Here is a 17,569-nt window from a genome sequence, read left to right as displayed (position 1 = left end):
TAAAATAAAACTTTTACAGATAAATCTAATTTATAAAATATTGCCAATTGAGGGTTTGCAAGTTAGTTTGATTATAGGTTTTGAGTGTTAGAATAGAAATAACGCTAAATACAGGGTTAAATTCAATTCAAAATAAAAGACCATGACAATAAAAAATAACCTTTAAAATATAAATCGCGAAGAAAATGAAGTAACGCGACTTTTAAAATTAGTATAAAATGTTTAATCCCTCTGAAAACGTGAAAATTCATATAGGACAAAACCCAAATACATGTTTACTGAGCTTAGCACTCTACTTTTTCAATCCTCTATTCTCAATGGTGGCCTCTATTTTTACCATCGTCTGCTTCGTAAACTTTATGGATGCATTGGAAGGGCTCAAATTAAGCTAAGTGGGTACACTTCTTGTTTAATTTATATACTTCTAACCATATTAAAGTATCAATTTTAATAAAAGGAATTCAACTTAAGTGTTGTTTTGCTATCTGAAATTCGAAAACAAAGAAGGTAGTACAGGGGTACTTAAGTTGATTTTAATATTTTTTTTTTAGAAATAACTTAAGTATACAGCGAAATAATCATTAGTGGTATCTAATTTTTTAAGTGCCCGCATACTTCTCATCTCGTATAAAAGAGGGTCATTTTTGTACTATAAAACCATTCCATTCCTGAAATCCGCTACAGGAAAAAAGTTGATTAAGCTAAGCAATTTACGAGCGACGTCCTAGCGTACTTGTAATTAAGAAAGTAAGTACTTAGTTTTACGATTTTGCTTAAAACTATGATTTTAAATCGATAAAGTGAAACACGTAAAGTGTCCCTGACCAAAATTGTTTCACAAACATCTGTACCGTTTAATAAGATACGAGTATGATAACGATTTCTAGAGCCCTATGTTCGATAATGATTCATTAGGAAAATTTGAATATAGTTTAAATTTTTAATTACTTATTTTTTGGTTTGACTACCAATTTGGAGGACTACTGTTTTGATTTTGATATAACTAAATTTGATTGGTTTTCGAAAAGTTTTCTCTTCTACCCCCGCCCCCAGTTTATAATTATGATGTCAGTTGTAAATTGTTTTTTTCGAGTATAAAAAGGGTAAACAGAAAAATTGAGAGATAGTATTAAGAAAACAGCCAATTCGAATTGTTTCGGAATCGGCTCGAGGGACTAAGTACGTAGATATACGTCAATTGTAAATTCTAAACTTTGTATATATATTATATTCAATCATTCATTCTTACTAATTTTATAGTAATGGATCCTATTTCCATAACTTTGGCCTCGGGAAATGAGTACGTCGGTACGACAACCGAATCTATGATTTGCTTTCACTGCGGCGAATGTACGGAAGAATTGGCAGTAAGAGGCGGAGGACTCTTCTTTTGCTGGGGTCGAGAGTGCGCGCATTATCAAATGGGAGTAATTTTTCGACATGGTAATGTCTATACCAAACACATCCCAGGGCATCTTATAAAGGAGTTCCCGCCCCATCTCCGCTGTACGTACTGTGGAAGAAGAGGGTCGAAGAGAAGCCGTCGACGGGAGGAGTGCTCAGCGTTCGATTTCATGGGATGCTGTCATTACCCTAAGCCTCCCAGAGACCGAACTGTAGTTCGTTTTATAAATAGATAAATAAATAAATAAAATTGCGAATAATTTACAAATAAATGTCTATTGACTTTTCTTCATCCTATAATATAAGTTTATTCCTAAATTTTTAAGCTTATTACAATAAGATTTCTTTAAGAGAGAGAGAGAGAAAAGAATTGCTTAAATTAGGAAGTAATAATGAATCTATTGAATCCAATGTAAAGAAAATGCATCAAGATATTAACTTGGAAAATCCAAAAGATGATTCACCAGTAAGCGGTATTCAGTTAATTAAAAATCATAAACAAAAACCGACTGATTACGGTGCATCAAGATATAATATTTGTATATCTTCGAAAAAAGGTGAATCATTAAACATCAACAATGCGGTAATTTACTTATAATATATTTTATATGAAAATAATTAAAGGTTTTATAAATGATAAATTATATTATAGATTATAGGTGGATCTAATAGCAAAATAGTATACGTCCAGGTAAAGTATTGTTTTATTTAGAAGTTTAAATATTAAGTTAATGGTTTATTTTAGAATAACTATATGTTAAATGATTTATTTTAGAATAGCGTTGATACATATGGTGGTAGGACAACATTAGAAAGTAGGTATATTGATTTAAAAAAACTATCGATTAATTAAACATTTTAATAATATTTTTACATAGCTTCGATAGTATCCAGAGATTGTACGATTGTTATTACAAAATGAAACTAATTTATTTTATAATAAATATAGGTAGTAAAATGCTGCAAAAACCTCTGACTCTACGTTCAATACGTTAAAATAGATTACAATACGTAAATATAGGTGAAAAAATACTAGAAAAACACGCATACTATTATTTTTTTTAATTTTTGGAAATACACAACATCCACCAGTTACTTCGCAATGACGAACTGGCTGCTCTCTTTGTCCCAGGAGACATGACCAATGAGTTGGCAAAGTACGGAAAAGACTCGTACATCCAAGAATTGGCAACAGGTGGCGCAAAAAATTACGCCTTGATTTATACGGAACCAGGGTGGATGTTGTGTATTTCCAAAAATTAAAAAAAATAATAGTATGCGTGTTTTTCTAGTATTTTTTCACCTATATTTACGTATTGTAATCTATTTTAACGTATTGAACGTAGAGTCAGAGGTTTTTGCAGCATTTTACTACCTATATTTATTATAAAATAAATTAGTTTCATTTTGTAATAACAATCGTACAATCTCTGGATACTATCGAAGCTATGTAAAAATATTATTAAAATGTTTAATTAATCGATAGTTTTTTTAAATCAATATACCTACTTTCTAATGTTGTCCTACCACCATATGTATCAACGCTATTCTAAAATAAATCATTTAACATATAGTTATTCTAAAATAAACCATTAACTTAATATTTAAACTTCTAAATAAAACAATACTTTACCTGGACGTATACTATTTTGCTATTAGATCCACCTATAATCTATAATATAATTTATCATTTATAAAACCTTTAATTATTTTCATATAAAATATATTATAAGTAAATTACCGCATTGTTGATGTTTAATGATTCACCTTTTTTCGAAGATATACAAATATTATATCTTGATGCACCGTAATCAGTCGGTTTTTGTTTATGATTTTTAATTAACTGAATACCGCTTACTGGTGAATCATCTTTTGGATTTTCCAAGTTAATATCTTGATGCATTTTCTTTACATTGGATTCAATAGATTCATTATTACTTCCTAATTTAAGCAATTCTTTTCTCTCTCTCTCTCTCTTAAAGAAATCTTATTGTAATAAGCTTAAAAATTTAGGAATAAACTTATATTATAGGATGAAGAAAAGTCAATAGACATTTATTTGTAAATTATTCGCAATTTTATTTATTTATTTATCTATTTATAAAACGAACTACAGTTCGGTCTCTGGGAGGCTTAGGGTAATGACAGCATCCCATGAAATCGAACGCTGAGCACTCCTCCCGTCGACGGCTTCTCTTCGACCCTCTTCTTCCACAGTACGTACAGCGGAGATGGGGCGGGAACTCCTTTATAAGATGCCCTGGGATGTGTTTGGTATAGACATTACCATGTCGAAAAATTACTCCCATTTGATAATGCGCGCACTCTCGACCCCAGCAAAAGAAGAGTCCTCCGCCTCTTACTGCCAATTCTTCCGTACATTCGCCGCAGTGAAAGCAAATCATAGATTCGGTTGTCGTACCGACGTACTCATTTCCCGAGGCCAAAGTTATGGAAATAGGATCCATTACTATAAAATTAGTAAGAATGAATGATTGAATATAATATATATACAAAGTTTAGAATTTACAATTGACGTATATCTACGTACTTAGTCCCTCGAGCCGATTCCGAAACAATTCGAATTGGCTGTTTTCTTAATACTATCTCTCAATTTTTCTGTTTACCCTTTTTATACTCGAAAAAAACAATTTACAACTGACATCATAATTATAAACTGGGGGCGGGGGTAGAAGAGAAAACTTTTCGAAAACCAATCAAATTTAGTTATATCAAAATCAAAACAGTAGTCCTCCAAATTGGTAGTCAAACCAAAAAATAAGTAATTAAAAATTTAAACTATATTCAAATTTTCCTAATGAATCATTATCGAACATAGGGCTCTAGAAATCGTTATCATACTCGTATCTTATTAAACGGTACAGATGTTTGTGAAACAATTTTGGTCAGGGACACTTTACGTGTTTCACTTTATCGATTTAAAATCATAGTTTTAAGCAAAATCGTAAAACTAAGTACTTACTTTCTTAATTACAAGTACGCTAGGACGTCGCTCGTAAATTGCTTAGCTTAATCAACTTTTTTCCTGTAGCGGATTTCAGGAATGGAATGGTTTTATAGTACAAAAATGACCCTCTTTTATACGAGATGAGAAGTATGCGGGCACTTAAAAAATTAGATACCACTAATGATTATTTCGCTGTATACTTAAGTTATTTCTAAAAAAAAAATATTAAAATCAACTTAAGTACCCCTGTACTACCTTCTTTGTTTTCGAATTTCAGATAGCAAAACAACACTTAAGTTGAATTCCTTTTATTAAAATTGATACTTTAATATGGTTAGAAGTATATAAATTAAACAAGAAGTGTACCCACTTAGCTTAATTTGAGCCCTTCCAATGCATCCATAAAGTTTACGAAGCAGACGATGGTAAAAATAGAGGCCACCATTGAGAATAGAGGATTGAAAAAGTAGAGTGCTAAGCTCAGTAAACATGTATTTGGGTTTTGTCCTATATGAATTTTCACGTTTTCAGAGGGATTAAACATTTTATACTAATTTTAAAAGTCGCGTTACTTCATTTTCTTCGCGATTTATATTTTAAAGGTTATTTTTTATTGTCATGGTCTTTTATTTTGAATTGAATTTAACCCTGTATTTAGCGTTATTTCTATTCTAACACTCAAAACCTATAATCAAACTAACTTGCAAACCCTCAATTGGCAATATTTTATAAATTAGATTTATCTGTAAAAGTTTTATTTTAACATTTCTAATATCAAATGGTTGACAATATTTTATTAATTAGCTTTATCGGTTCGCTGTAGTCGCGTTACCATGTTATCTGCGTCCGTGCGAAACGGAAATCAAACGAAATTACCTGGCGAGCGAAAATAATAATTAGTGCACTTCTTGTATTATTTATATACTTTTGCTATGGTACATTTGATTATAAAAATTTATAAATTACCAAACCCCTCCTCCCACCTCTCACCGTTTTTTAAGTACCAAATGAAGTTATTATTTCAAGTGATTTCTGATTTGGCATAAATATAGGAGCGAGCATTCTACATTTTTACATTCTTCGTAATTACGAGCAAGTTTAAGGGCTAAATATTAGCTATGGAAAATAACGTGGATATGCGTGTAACTAAAGCAGTTCTTAGGTTTTCTTTTAAGCCTGATATGCCAAACGAAAAACAATTTTCGTTTAGAACGTTAGAAATAATGTTAAGAAAATATAAAAACTGGTATTTACGTGAATTGAACCTGCAAGAGGACGAAGGTTACATCGACGTCCATCTAGCTACCCATGTCGTCATTGAGAAGATTTTTCAAAGATTGGGCCCTCACTCAAGGGAATACATTAACGTAAGCTTGAAATTTGTTTTGATCTAATTATTATTATTATTATTATTATTCGATTCAGAACTTTGATTATACAACATAAAAACTTGCGGAGACTAAAGCGTTAGTAAGTTAGTGTATGTATGTATGTATGTACGATAGTGGATATATGAGACAGTGATAAATTGAACTAGTGAATAGAAGGTATGGATTATCGTTTAGCTTATTATTTTGATTTCTTTACTTTATAGATCGAGAGACGTATTGTAGGGGTCTCGGACGAGGACGAGGAAAAAGTTAATGCAATGCTAGATGTTTTTTTACACGGCGATTTACCCAACGCTGAATAAAACGAAGCATCTTCATCTTCGGTGAAACGGGTACCGACTCCCAAAATTGAAATTAAGGCAAAAAAAATGAAAAAAAATCTGTATAAAAATAAAATAAATAAATTTATTTTGATCCGAATGTGGTTTTTGTTATGGAACCAATGACAATAAGCTTTAAACTTGGCTTACTTTGATAAAAAACGTCTCTTATTCCCCAAGAACATGTATATTTATCGAGAATGTACTAGCTCTATTAGCATTCATGTTAGGATATGATTTACGGAAAATGTACTTTCATGGGCTAGGCTTAGAAATTTAGTCTTAACTATTTACACTTTACAGGTTTTTAGGTCTAGCTTTAATTTTTTGCGTATTGGAAAATGTATTTCAGCATATTATTATAAGTAAACTTTTAGTGTTATCAATGTCCACCAGTTAGGAAATGGTTTATGGATAGGAAAATATTTATAAATACTAAAGACAGAGGCAGAAACTAGGAGATCAGAGGAAAAAGATTTTTGAGATGCCCCTGATGTGATAGCCTACATTGAAGATGTTGAAATTGTTTGGTGAGAAATCACAAAACCTTTAAAATAAAATAATTGATTTTCCGTATTTAATTTTTTTCTTAAAATCCTACTACTATGCCAAGAATGTATTTATTTATACTCAGGGAGAATGAATATGTCGAAAATATTTTTAGCGTTTCTCCAATTCCACCCATTGAGATCTTTTAATATCACTGCTTTGAGAACCATGGCGCCATCTAAACTTTGAAATAATCCTTAATTAAATATATTGATAAAAGAACTCTAGTGATGACACTTCCACTATTTTCAGTGACGTACCGATTCTCACGTGACTTTCATTTTCTGTGCGCGCGCACCCGATTAATAAGATAACTGAACTTTGAGCAATGGATTTTTTTTCCACTGGTACTTAAGATATGCCGTCAGGGTAGTCATGGGAATCAATTCTTAGTTATCTCAATAAAGAGTCTTAGCATTGGGAATAGTCATTGAAGGTCACGCTGAAAAGTAAGTTATAATAATAATAATCAGCTAGGCTATTTTATTATATTTAAAATGAAATTTTTAGGCGTTCTTTTATATATATATATTGGAAATGTATTAGACAGAAATTAGGTCAAGTAGGGGTAAGATTAGCGTAGAAATTAAGTTACTATCACGTGACTCGTTCATTTTTCTGTGCACGCGCACGTTTAATAAGATAACTGAACTTTGAGCACTGGATTTTTCCACCGGTACTTAAGATATGCCGTCAGTGTAGTCATAGGATTTTTCACTCTTAATAAATACTTTAAAATGTAAAAAATAAGACTCATTATTGAAAAAAACTTAACACATAGCCATTTTTTAGCAATCTTCTACGTAACTCAATTTTCCAAGAGGATTGTTTTCCGTAAACATTTTCAAGTGAGAGCTCGATTTTGATATCGTCAACGTGGTATTTCCAAAACTATCCTTCGAGTAGCAAAGGGTTTTTTCCAAATACTCAAGTGGGTTAATATGTGCCGTCAATCATTAGAGGCAGTTTAAACTGTCAGAGAGAGAGACAGCCAATAGAATTTGAGGGTTATTTGAAGTTTAGATCACGTGATGAATTATTCTCAACAAGATAGGAATAAATTAATCTTCCGTGCGTCATTTCTCTACGGCACATTGACGAGTAAAGACCTGCTGACGGATCGCTCAGTCTTTTCTACAGCTTGACAAAGGATTTCTACCCATAAAGTAAGTAACTATTTTTTCTTGGTAATAGACTATATTTTTAGACATATTTAAAACAATTTGCATATTGAAAAAAGCATTTATATTGATAATTTTAGCGTAGAAATTTAACCATATTGATAAAATTAGGTTTAGTAGACTTAGGGGTAAATGTAGGCTTAGAGAATGTATCATTTGAAACTATAGAACGTATTTGGTCTAGATCAGCTATGGACATTGAAGTGTATCGACTTGAAACGTTTCGTCACTGGAAAAATCCGCACGTCACTAAGGAGCAACTAGCGAAGGCTGGATTCTACTATATTCAGCAGGGCGATGAAGTACGATGTTACAAATGCCATGGCGTATTAGAAGGATGGAAATCAGGAGACGTACCAGAACTTGAACATGCTAGATTCTTTCCAAACTGTCCGGCTAGGGATAATTCACCATCGGAAAAAAAGTACCTTTCGCTAGAATGGGACATTCCCCCGACGCCAAAAGCAACTACGGTCTCTGACAAAAGCTTCTCACCTGTACCAGAAGAAGACGTTTGTAACTGTCCCTCGGATGTCAGACGATACTGTTGCTAAACACTACAAATACGTGAGTTAGAACTTTTAATTAAATTAAGTTGCAGGAGATCGTTTCACCCCATTTAAATGCCTGTAAACTTAACTACTTTAATTGTGTAATGTACAAGATAACCATCTAATGGAATATCTGATAGTACCTACTAACATGTAAAACAAAGTTCTAAAATAAAAAATTAAATGTAAATAACTTGTTTTTATTGCCTAGAGATTAGAAATTAAGGGGTTCGAAAGCGATAAGCAAACGGGTAAAAATCTAATCTCCAGATATCTGCGCGAGGAAAACTAATTTTGGAGAATGGGGATGGGGGAAAGCAGGGATGTACCCAAAAATGGACCAAAATGGACCAAATGTACCCCAAAAACGACCAAAGTCACCATTTTCGGCCCTATGTACCCCATTTCGGACCAAATGTACCCCAAACTGGACCTTTTAGCTTTATTGTAATGTTAAACTCCCATAGAGATTCCCCTAAAAAGAATAATAAACTGGCGGTCCAATTTTGGGTACATTAATTATTTCGGAGAGATAAAACTAATTCTGGCAAACTGCTGCGATTTATAGCGAATGGGGGAAAAAGCCAATTTCTAGCGATTGGGATCGATAGTATGAGAGATAACAATTATGGTTGTTTTTATTGCCTAGAGATGGGGGAAAGCAACTGGTGATTAGAAGGGGTGAAAGCAATGGGGGAAAGGAGCTGGTGACCGAGAGATAAAGTATCCAGTGAATGGGGGTTGGGGGAAAGCAACTGGTGATTAGAAGGGGTGAAAGCAATGGGGGAAAGGAGCTGGTGAACGAGAGATAAAGTATCCAGTGAATGGGGGTTGGGGGAAAGCAACTGGTGATTAGAAGGGGTGAAAGCAATGGGGGAAAGGAGCTGGTGAACGAGAGATAAAGTATCCAGTGAATGGGGGTTGGGGGAAAGCAACTGGTGATTAGAAGGGGTGAAAGCAATGGGGGAAAGGAGCTGGTGACCGAGAGATAAAGTATCCAGTGAATGGGGGTTGGGGGAAAGCAACTGGTGATTAGAAGGGGTGAAAGCAATGGGGGAAAGGAGCTGGTGAACGAGAGATAAAGTATCCAGTGAATGGGGGTTGGGGGAAAGCAACTGGTGATTAGAAGGGGTGAAAGCAATGGGGGAAAGGAGCTGGTGAACGAGAGATAAAGTATCCAGTGAATGGGGGTTGGGGGAAAGCAACTGGTGATTAGAAGGGGTGAACGCAATGGGGGAAAGGAGCTGGTGAACGAGAGATAAAGTATCCAGTGAATGGGGGGTGGGGGGAAAGCAACCCGTGAACGGGAGAATCTGGTGATTAGAAATTCTGGTGATTAGAAATTCTGGTGATTGAGATGGGGGCGCGGGTGGGGGAGGAACGGGATAGGCGCGGGTGAACGGCGGGAGCCAAGCTCTTTGTGTCTATCCGGTGATTGAGAATGAAATTCTCATTCACCGGATAGACACCCTTCTCTCTTATAATATATTTATTATCGCTTGTTATTATTTAAGGCTACAGCTAGTGCTTTGGACGTTTTCAATTGGGCCAAGAAGGACCTTAGGGAATTAATCAGGCTTAACTCCGTAACTAATCGCGTTTCGTTTCATTCTAACGTAAGTGGAAAATCTGTAGTTTGGTGAAGCTTCCTAATTATTTCCGTCGATGGAAAAGAAACAAGCTACGTTCAGTGTAAGACGTGTTTGAATATTTTATCGTGGGAGAAAAAGAATGGCACGCATTCCTTGTTGAACCATTTAGAATCATGCGGAAAAAATCGCGCTACAGTTATAGCCGAGTCCAATTCAACCAGTGCAATCGGAATTGATATACCGCAGAAGTCCGTATCGGAAAGTGCCGTTGATGAGTTGAATAAGACCATTCTGATCGGGTTGGCGGAAGACTTACGACCATTATACAGTGTTCAAGCAAAAGGATTTCGACGTATTGCGCAGGCTTTTACGAATTTTGGGGCTCACCATGGAACCATAGACATAAAAGTCGTTTTGCAACATCGTAAGACTTTAAAGGAGAAACATCTTTGTGATGTGGTTAAGGGTATTAAGAGTCAACTCGTGGAATCGTTAGAGGGGCTGCTATCTTACCCGAGATTTGCGTTTACAACGGACATGTGGACTGGAAAATATAAACAACGCCATTTTTTATCATTAAATATTCACTTCATTGGTAACGATTTTTCGGTTAATAACAATCTTCTAGCAGTGGAAGAGTTTCCTGATGAGAAAAAAACAATGGTAAATATTAGAGCGCAATGTACGAAGATTTTGCAAAGTTATTTTCCGTCGGATGACGTGTCTAAAGTAATGAGTCAATCCGTAGCAGTCACCGACGGAGGTTCTAATATGATCAGTGTTTTCCCACGGCGTTTACCCTGTCAATGCCACAAACTTAATTTGGTCCTGGAACATTCATTTAAGGATAAGTTACTTGCTGAAAAGTTTCCAACTATTAAAAGTACTATCGACAGTCTAAAGTCACTAGTTACCTATTTTAAAAAATCGGGTTTAAATTCCAAGCTTCCTTATACCTTGAAACAAGACGTCACTACCCGCTGGAACAGCAAGTTAATTACGCTCGAGACTTATCAGAAAATTCGCAACCGGTAAAGGAAACTCTATTGAAAATGAACCAACTACAAAGAGTTACCGATATCAATGATAATCTGGTTGATGAATTAATTAAACTTCTAAGTCCCTTTCGAACCTGTTCGGAGAAATTGAGCGCCGAGAAAAGTCCGACAATTAATATTGTAGCGATTTGGTACGAGGTGTTACGAGAAGAATTGGTTCCCAAAGACACAGATTCAACCTTGATGACAAATTTTAAGAGAGAAGTTCAGGTTTGGTTCGAAAAGTACTGCGAATTAGATGACATCTACTACGCTGCGTGTATGTTGCACCCAAGGTAATTTTAAAAAAATATATTTTGACGTTATGATGTTTACAGTTAAAATCCAATGTCTTAGGTCCTCATAATACATTTGTTGGTAAGAAAATTATTTCTTTGTTAGATATAAAAAACTACAATTTACCAGCGACGACAGACGGGAGCGAGCCAAAAAGTATCTAAGTCATTTAATGGAAACAACTACTAAAGACGTTGGTGAGGTAATGGTTTCGAAAGAAGACGTGGAGGATGGTCCACCCCAAAAATTGTCACGATCTGTACTGGAAAAATTCGAAGATCCCGAAGAAGAAGTTGACGAGCTTACTTTGTACATTGGACATTCATAACCACGATCCGGTTTGAGAATAACAATGATTTACCGTGTATATGCGGTAAATCTAAAATTTCATTTTTTTTGTAGATGGTACAGACTTTGATCTCCTGGAATTTTGGAAGAAATCGATACAATTCCCGAAACTAAGAAAGGTGGCTTCGTGGGTTTTAGCCATTCCAGCTTCTGAGGCCACTGATGAGAGAACGTTTTCGTGTACTGGAAACACTTTGAACCCTAGACGAACCGAGCTCAACGGCTCGACATTGTCCGATTTAACATTTGTACATAAAAAAATCGCTAATTACCCAAAGGTTTAAAAATAAATTCATTTCATAAAATTGTTTACATTTCTTATTTCGTTGGTTTCCAATAGACAACGATCATAAGTAACATAATAAATAAATATGGCAGTATGGGACTTCCTATTCTCCAAACGCTATTGCGTTTTGATAATCTGTATCGCCAACGACTATATATTGATATGTGGCTAACTCTGCGCTGGTTGAATCGGTACCTATTTTAGATTTTGAGACATAGACATATTTAGTCTTGTATATAATTCCACAAAGAGAAAAACGGTGGCGACTTTCTGGTTCCGAATCCTCCAATTATCTCCGACGGACTTTCACTTATTGATAAAGTTCTTTGTCATACTTATGACTATTATGTTACTTATGCAACGACCTATTATTAAATAGCTTTTGTTCATAGTCACCAATTTGTACAAATTACTTAAATTGCGTGGGCGTGTAGAACTACTCTATACAATAACATTGAAAAAATTACTCGTGGGTACCCAAGAAATATGCAAAATTATAAATGTTTATTTTTATTCAGAACAGTCTATGGAACGATCTAGATTTAACTTTCATCAATAACCCAACAAAATATATCACTTCTACGTAATTGTACAGAACTGGTACTCAAGTGTCTAAGACTAGATTTGTCTTAGTTCATCGTGATTGAAACATAAACCAAAACACATCTACTTAATTACCCTCACATGTTGAGTTGATAATTTCAAGGGTAAAATAAGGTTATTCCAATTCGAAAAATAATAACAATCAATTTTATCTTACAGCTGACTTGAGTTAGTTCACAATTACTTTAACAGTTTCAGTCTTAAACACGCACTGTTCATACACTTAAGTCCATTCACTCACGTTCCAAACGCGAAACACAATTTAACTCTTTTGTTGACCGAAAACCGAACATATTAATTAAAACCGCAAAGTTACCTCATAACTTTTGACTGACACCAGGACCCCGTCCTGTAGTAGTTCGTCTGACAGCCAAGAACTAAGAAAGACGAGTTCTTCTATATTGACGGCAACGACTTTATATACTTTTATTGTGTTTTTTTTTGACCCGTCGAGATTTGACCTAAGTTCGAAAAATTGAAGAGATTATATTTTTTACCCGGCTTAATTGATAGTTCCCCACACGGTGGCGCTATATTATTACTTTGATATAGTTTCCGCGGGAGTTTTGAATAATTATCCTTTTTCTAAGCGTTATTAAAAGGTAACAATGAACTATTTTTTGTGTTTTAACGAAATTTTGTTAAGAATTTAACAAAAATTTAAAACAAAACAATAAACCGTACCAAAGAATAAACAAACAAAGTTCAATAAAAAATATATACAGCTATTGTATTAATCCGTTTAGTAAAAAAACCCGCCTTATCATAATTGTTCCTTTACTTTAATATTTTCCCTAAGGAAGTCAATGGCTCGGCGGTGAACTATCCGCATTGTTACAATGCGACCCGAGTTCAATTCCTGATCACCATCAAATTTTACATTAAAATATTAAAATATTTAATTAAATATAAGATTAATATAATTTATGAATATTTAATTCAATATAAGATTAAAATAATTTATAAATATTTAATTAAATGTAAGATTAATATAATTTATAAACATTTAATTAAATATAAGATTAACATATTTTATAAATATTTAATTAAATATAAGATTAATATAATTTATAACTATTTCATTAAATATAAGATTGATATAATTTATAAATATTTAATTAAATATAAGATTAATATAATTTATAAATATTTAATTAAATATAAGATTAATATAATTTAAATATTTAATTAAATATAAGATTAATATAATTTATAAATATTTAATTAAATATAAGATTAATATAATTTATAAATATTTAATTAAATATAAGATTAATATAATTTATAAATATTTAATTAAATATAAGATTAACATAATTTATAAATATTTAAATAAATATAAGATTAATATAATTTATAAATATTTAATTAAATATAAGATTAATATAATTTAGAAATATTTAATTAAATATAAGTTATTATAATTTATAAATATTTAAATAAATATAAGATTAATATAATTTATAAATATTAAATTAAATATAAGGTTAATATAATTTATAAATATTTAAATAAATATAAGATTAATATAATTTATAAATATTTAATTAAATATAAGATTAATATAATTTATAAACATTTAATTAAATATAAGATTAATATAATTTATAAATATAAGATTAATATAATTTATAAATATTTAATTAAATATAAGATTAACATAATTTATAAATATTTAAATGAAATGAAATGAAATGTTTTATTAACGTGTTTAGCAACAGTACCGGGGTACCTACAAGGTTAAACACGGGGGAGGGAAGAAGGGGGAATACAATGTACATAAATATTAGTTACATATAAGGGAATTATGTAACGGTCATACCGAGACATAAGTAAGAATAATTAACATTTTTAAATGGTGTATTGGAGTTTAAAGATCTCGCTAAATTTACAAGAAAAAATGTCTAGGTTGCCGCAAACTTTGTTGCACGTGTCTTGCATTCTAAGTAGTGGAGTATAAATATAAGATATATTTAATTAAATATTTATAAATTATTTTAATCTTATATTTAATTAAATATTTATAAATTATATTAAAGATTTATATAATTTATAAATATTTATAAATTATATTAAAGATTTATATAATTTATAAATATTTAATTAAATATAAGATTTATATAATTTATAAATATTTAATTAAATATAAGATTAATATAATTTATAAATATTTAATTAAATATAAGATTAATATAATTTATAAATATTTAATTAAATATAAGATTAACATATTTTATAAATATTTAATTAAATATAAGGTTAATATAATTTATAAATATTTCATTAAATATAAGATTAATATAATTTATAAATATTTAATTAAATATAAGATTAATATAATTTATAAATATTAAATTAAATATAGGATTAATAGAATTTACAAATATTTAATTAAATATAAGATTAATATAATTTATAAATATTTAATTAAATATAAGATTAATATAATTTATAAATATTTAATTAAATATAAGATTTATATAATTTATAAATATTTAATTAAATATAAGATTAATATAATTTTTAAATATTTAATTAAATATAAGATTTATATAATTTATAAATATTTAATTAAATATAAGATTAATATAATTTATAAATATTTAATTAAATATAAGATTAATATAATTTAGAAATATTTAATTAAATATAAGTTTAATATAATTTATAAATATTTAATTAAATATAAGATTAATATAATTTATAAATATTTAATTAAATATAAGATTAACATATTTTATAAATATTTAATTAAATATAAGGTTAATATAATTTATAAATATTTAATTTAATATAAGATTAATATAATTTATAAATATTTAATTAAATATAAGATTAATATAATTTATAAATATTAAATTAAATATAGGATTAATAGAATTTATAAATATTTAATTAAATATTAGATTAACATAATTTATAAATATTTAAATAAATATAAGATTAATATAATTTATAAATATTTAATGAAATATAAGATTAATATAATTTATAAATATTTAATTAAATATAAGATTAATATAATTTATAAATATTTCATTAAATATAAGATTAATATAATTTATAAATATTTAATTAAATATAAGATTAATATAATTTATAAATATTAAATTAAATATAGGATTAATAGAATTTATAAATATTTAATTAAATATAAGATTAACATAATTTATAAATATTTAAATAAATATAAGATTAATATAATTTATAAATATTTAATTAAATATAAGATTAATATAATTTATAAATATTTAATTAAATATAAGATTAATATAATTTATAAATATTTAATTAAATATAAGATTAATATAATTTATAAATATTTAATTAAATTTAGATTAATATAATTTATAAATATTTAATTAAATATAAGATTAATATAATTTATAAATATTTAATTAAATATAAGTTTAATATAATTTAGAAATATTTATTTAAATATAAGATTAATATAATTTATAAATATTTAATTAAATATAAGATTAATATAATTTATAAATATTTAATTAAATATAAGATTAATATAATTTATAAATATTTAATTAAATATAAGATTAATATAATTTATAAATATTTAATTAAATATAAGATTAATATAATTTATAAATATTTAATTAAATATAAGATTAACATATTTTATAAATATTTAATTAAATATAAGGTTAATATAATTTATAAATATTTCATTAAATATAAGATTAATATAATTTATAAATATTTAATTAAATATAAGATTAATATAATTTATAAATATTAAATTACATATAGGATTAATAGAATTTATTAATATTTAATTAAATATAAGATTAACATAATTTATAAATATTTAAATAAATATAAGATTAATATAATTTATAAATATTTAATGAAATATAAGATTAATATAATTTATAAATATTTAATTAAATATAAGATAAATATAATTTATAAATATTTAATTAAATATAAGATTAATATAATTTATAAATATTTAATTAAATATAAGATTAATATAATTTATAAATATTTAATTAAATATAAGATTAATATAATTTATAAATATTTAATTAAATATAAGATAAATATAATTAAGAAATATTTAATTAAATATAAGATTAACATAATTTATAAATATTTAAATAAATATAAGATTAATATAATTTATAAATATTTAATTAAATATAAGATTTATATAATTTATAAATATTTAATTAAATATAAGATTAATATAATTTATAAATATTTAATTAAATATAAGATTTATATAATTTATAAATATTTAATTAAATATAAGATTAATATAATTTATAAATATTTAATTAAATATAAGATTAATATAATTTAGAAATATTTAATTAAATATAAGTTTAATATAATTTATAAATATTTATTTAAATATAAGATTAATATAATTTAGAAATATTTATTTAAATATAAGATTAATATAATTTATAAATATTTAATTAAATATAAGATAAATATAATTTATAAATATTTAATTAAATATTAGATTAATATAATTTATAAATATTTAATTAAATATAAGATTAATATAATTTATAAACATTTAATTAAATATAAGATTAACATATTTTATAAATATTTAATTAAATATAAGGTTAATATAATTTATAAATATTTAATTAAATATAAGATTAATATAATTTATAAATATTTAATTAAATATAAGATTAATATAATTTATTAATATTTAATTAAATATCAGATTAATATAATTTATAAATATTTAAATAAATATAAGATTAATATAATTTATAAATATTTAATGAAATATAAGATTAATATAATTTATAAATATTTAATTAAATATAAGATTAATATAATTTATAAATATTTAATTAAATATAAGATAAATATAATTTATAAATTTAATTAAATATAAGATTAATATAATTTATAAATATTTAATTAAATATAAGATTAATATAATTTATAAATATTTAATTAAATATAAGATTAATATAATTTATAAATATTTAATTAAATATAAGATAAATATAATTAAGAAATATTTAATTAAATATAAGATTAACATAATTTAT

General features: G+C 27.7%; 1 long non-coding RNA gene across 1 annotated transcript; it reads left to right on the top strand.

Moving 5' to 3' along the window:
- Positions 1 to 7,545: 7,545 nt before the first annotated feature.
- LOC149923356 (uncharacterized) lies at positions 7,546 to 8,438 on the top strand. The gene is made up of 3 exons (XR_016477014.1): positions 7,546 to 7,563; positions 7,656 to 7,798; positions 7,998 to 8,438. It is a non-coding gene; the product is annotated as an uncharacterized LOC149923356 (long non-coding RNA).
- The last annotated feature ends 9,131 nt before the right edge of the window (positions 8,439 to 17,569 follow it).

This window comes from Leiobunum rupestre, chromosome 10 (genome assembly GCF_980474605.1).
Source record: "Leiobunum rupestre chromosome 10, qqLeiRupe1.1.hap1, whole genome shotgun sequence".
NCBI lineage: Eukaryota > Metazoa > Arthropoda > Arachnida > Opiliones > Sclerosomatidae > Leiobunum > Leiobunum rupestre.
Note: the sequence above shows the minus strand (reverse complement) of the source record. Positions and strands in the feature narration are given on the sequence as shown.